The sequence below is a fragment of the Electrona antarctica genome (genome assembly GCF_951216825.1).
Source record: "Electrona antarctica genome assembly, chromosome: 19".
Classification (NCBI taxonomy): Eukaryota; Metazoa; Chordata; class Actinopteri; order Myctophiformes; family Myctophidae; genus Electrona; species Electrona antarctica.
The window spans coordinates 32,274,989-32,279,972 of NC_136800.1; positions in this window are offsets into that span (position 1 = coordinate 32,274,989).

A 4,984-nucleotide genomic window follows, 5' to 3' on the forward strand; every position below is an offset into this window, starting at 1 on the left:
TTCAACTAGCCGATCTACATCGAGACATTGCGAGCTTGCAGATCGGCTATTTGAACAATTTCAAAAGGTTTTTTAAAATAGTAAAAAATGGCAAATTAGTTTAGGGATAAGGGTTAAGGGGTGGCACAAGCTGTAGTCCAGTATGTGTGTGTACGCGGCGTGCATGCATTTGTGCGTGCATACATGCGTTCATGTATGCGTAGAGCAGGGGTGGCGATCCGTGGGCAATTTGCGGTCCGGAGACGTCCAACAACATGATTTAAAAAAAAGTGAATTAACACTACCGCTAAGCGACACCAGTGCTTGCTTCTCTAGTCTACACCGTAGAGGGTAAGGGTGTGTTTGCATGGCATGCATACTCTTGCATGCAAACATGTTTTGTCTGAACAGAGAATGCACTCTCTCTGCCATTAAGCATCAAGTGAATGTCTGAAGCCTCCACTACACTAGTCATTAATAAATATAGAAGACCTGTGAGTACAAAGGGAATATAAAACCACTAATTCAACTTCAGCTCTGAGGTAGAAATTGTCACATTAAAACTGTTCTGAGTATTTCTTTCCCCTGGCTTTGTTTTTCTTTTAATTTGAAGTAAACGCTGTTTTGCCATTGCCTTTGGTTGTAGTTTCAACTGCGCTGGCCCTAATTGGCCCCAGAGGTGAGGAGATGTGGAAAGTGGTATGGGTTTTTCACACAGACTCAGGGCCCAGCCAGGGGCCCTATCCATTTGAAATGTGGGTTAATGAACAAAAGCCTGGGGATGCACTGGCATGCTGGTGCGACAATTAAGAACAGAGCTGAGTCGAGTCAAAACGTTGGCTGGTATCCAACAACAACAAAAAGTGTGTTCTTTTAATTAGGCTATGTATAGTAGGGCTGTATGGACTGTTGAAGATGTACAGTGTCCTTTGTCACATGTGCAATAGTGACAAAGGATGCAATGTACAGTAGCTACAGTAAGGCAAATTGTTCAGTCACATTGTACAAAAACAATTAACAACAATAAGCCAACGTTAAGCCAACCAGAGTACTAACAAACTATTGACCCACAAAGTATTGACCCACTAAAATCCTCTAAATCATTGCTAGAGTTATAAACAATTTTCAAATGGAGCTATTCCTGTATTAAAGTATACATTAGTTACATATATCTGGTGAAATTATGTAACTACTACTGCTTTTTTATATTGCAATATGCAGTATTTTGCACAAAAGAAATATCACACTGTTTTTTCCTATTTCGTTCAGCCTTTGTGTAAAGTAAATAGGCTATATATGGTTTAATGCACCAGACACTTTTAGTTCTGGTTTTGTCTGGTAGGGAAATGTTTCTCCATGAGGTCGTGACTCAATGTGCCACAACTTTCCCCTTGCTAAGCTATTCTCATTCTGTGACCCTATGAGAATGTCTCATGAGTCATGACCCCACTTTTGCGCCCCACCCCGTCCGTTGACATTGCATGCCATTTCCAGACCCGGTGTAAAACATAAATGCTATAAAGCAAAGTCATTTTGATAAAAGGTTAGTTTCTGACCTTAAACCTTTTTAAAGGAAAACTACCTTTGCTTTTGTCTTTGGAAGACTCTGCGATAGATCACCCCTAGCACTATGATGTGATGCATTGTGAGCTTGTAGATCGTTATATTGAGGTTCTTGTAATAAGCATGTTAAAGGGGAAAACCACCCATTTTCAACATTTTACTATGTCATTAATATACCTTAGAGCTGTTGTGTGGAAATAATAAAAAAGTCCCCCCATTTTGTATATCCTAGAACTGTAATTATGAAAAAAATCATTAACATGGTGAAACACATCTTGATGACATCATCAAGATGTGTTTCACCATGTTAATGATGTTTTCAGACCTCTAGTTCTAGGAAACACAGAATGGGGGAACTTTTTTATTATTTCCACACAACAGCTCTAAGGTACATTAATGACATAGTAAAATGTTGAAAATGAGTGGAATGCCCCTTTAAGCAGTTAACAACACTATACAAGTGCTATTAATAATAACCATGTAAACATTACATAATATTGTTAGATTATAAAATAAGTGATTATAAAAATCCTGTTAACAGACTAAAAAAAAGAACATTCATAAAAGTCTCGATAATAGCATTACAACGTTTATTAAATCTCACTAACTTACCTTTTAGATCAATGTTCAACCATTACAACGTTTTGTTGTTTTCTTAATATTAAAACATAAATTATTATGCATTCTATAACGGTTAACTATGCACTTAACAGTTAAAACATTTTTTGTATATACCTAGTTTAAAATGGGAACAATGCCTTATTAAGCTTAATAAATCATCCATTATGCACAGTTGAACTACAATGTTTGCATATAGCCTGTATACCTGTTCTAAAGTGGGAACAAGGCCTTATTAAGCTTAATAAATCCTTATAGGCTATGCCTCTGTGCATAACTGTATGGTTTCTGGAGGGTGCTTGATTCCTGTTCCGGTTCATATTCCCATAGCTTCATTTGACTGGCTGATTTCATTGGTTTATTTGATTGTTTACAGCCAAGTCAATCATGTTCATGTTGTGTTGTTGTCCTGTTACCTGACATAAAGGGCAAGGTAGGGGAAAATACACTTTTATAGTAGGCTACAAAACATTAAACCTTTAATGTCCTTCTCACTACAGTACCTCTGATAAACTTGGAACTTGGAAGTGTAGCCAGGTAAGGCATATATACTGGAACATCACATAAGGAGCATGGCATGGGGCTAGCTAGCCTATACAGTTCAGAGCAGACTGCCGCAGAAAGGCTCTGAAGCCCAGGTTTAGTGTCCTATCTGACATTGATAGACTTTCTAAGCCTGGGTGAACTGTTGTCTGGACAGTCAAGCCCTTTGACAAATCCCATGGATCACCTGTGAAGTCAAGCTAGATAAGCCCAGGGCAATATTACACAATCGACCACACTCTGCAGCGGCAGCCAGTGGCAGCATAACTGTGTAGAGCATATAGCATTGTATATTGATAGCTCCACCAAAAAGACAGCTACAATATTGCTTGTATAGAAGTTAGTACAATAATATGCAAAGGCTCACAAAGTTGTCAACATATCTCTGCACCAGTGTCACCAAGACAAATTCCTGTACACATATTGTAATTGGCTAATATATTGTGGCGATTTTTACTGTAAAATCACTCACACATAGGAGGTAGAGCAGCCGCTTGGGAATCGGAATGTTCCCAGTTCGATCCCGGGCTAAAAAGTGTCCTTGAGCAAGACACTGATCCTCTAATTTCTCCCGATGAGCAGGTTGGTGCCTTGCATGGTTTCCTCTGCCATTGGTGTATGAACGTGTGCACAATCATTGTAAAGTGCCTTTGCTATATAAATGCACCATTTACCATTTACAGACACAATGTACAAAGATGAGGGGGTGGATCACAAAGGGGAGAGTGCCATCTGCTGGACCGGCACGAGCAGCACAACTGTGACGGAAATCACCCCCCCCCCCCCCCCCATTCTGACATGACATCCCAAAAGCTATACCAGGGTGGTACAGTACTGTATGTCACCCAGGCAAAGGCACTGACTGGACTGAACAACACATGGAATGGATGACTAGGGAAGACAACACAGGCATGACAAGAGCTCATGACACAGGGCTGAATACTGAACTACTACTGGGTTGAATTGAAGGGGTCATCCCTATGTTCCCGAATTGAACTCTGTCTGTCTGTCTGTCTGTCTCTCTGTCTCTCTGTCTCTCTCTCTGTCTCTCTCTCTCTCTCTCTCTCTCTCTCTCTCTCTCTCTCTCTCTCTCTCTCTCTCTCTCTCTCTCTCTCTCTCTCTCTCTCTCTCTCTCTCTCTCTCTCTCTCTCTCTCTCTCTCTCTCTCTCTCTCTCTCTCTCTCTCTCTCTCTCTCGCGGAAGGTCGCCAGTTCGAATCCCCGGACCGGCACGTTAAAATTACCACCGCTGAAGTGCCCTTGAGCAAGGCATTGAACCCCTACCATGAAATGTTCTATGAGCAGGGTCTGGCTGTAAACAAGCATCTCGAGCTTAGTCCATTCACCCTGGGTAAACAAGCTTTGCTCTCTCTATCTCTCTCTGCATTATTGAAGTGCATCATCATTCCACTTTGTCTGACCAAGGTTATCGCTGACAAAAAGTCAGCCAATATGTGGGAGGAGACAGTCAAGTAATAATAATAATACTATTACTTAGAAGAAAAAACCTCCAGGCTCCCTTCCCCGAGGCCACCTATTTGTGTCCAGTTCGATTACCCCTCAATTTGTTGTCATTGAGACTAAGTACAAAGAACGGCCATGGTCGTCTGAAATATGATTAATGACACAACGATTTTAGTAGTTGTCATCATTATGAACAGGAGGGTGAGGTAGGGGATTCGTTTGAAAACTGCTTGTATGTGCAAGAAACATATTTCTCTTAAAAATGCATATAATCTCAACGCATATTCCGACAGCCTAATTTACAAAATTGTCAAAATAAAACAATGTACATAACTTAGAATGGAAGCGCCTTTGGGAGGTGTTATATTTTAAAGCTAAATAAATGTTACCAAAAATTAAATAGCAGATGTGTATAACATAAGAGTTCTGACAAATGGCACATAACACCATCACTTTGAGCTGAATGTACAGTAAACCCACAAAAGCTGTATTCTAGCGACCTCTGCTGGTCTAAAAGTATTCAACCAGAGACTATCTTTGGTACAACATAAATGCTCATGGCCCATGGGGAGAGAAATAAAACGACTCGATGTAAGATGTAATAATTCATAAAATAAGTTAAAATGTAATAGGTTACTATAATGATGGATTATGGGTGAAGAAAAAAACAGCTTGTCCTTCAAAGAAAACAACTGACTAGTAAAGCGAGCATGGCATGCGATTCGGTCACGTGACTTCCTAAACAAACATTACCCAATGACGTCGGCTGTTCTTCCCCAGATCGACCAATCAAGCACGAGGATATTGGTCGGTCAAGGT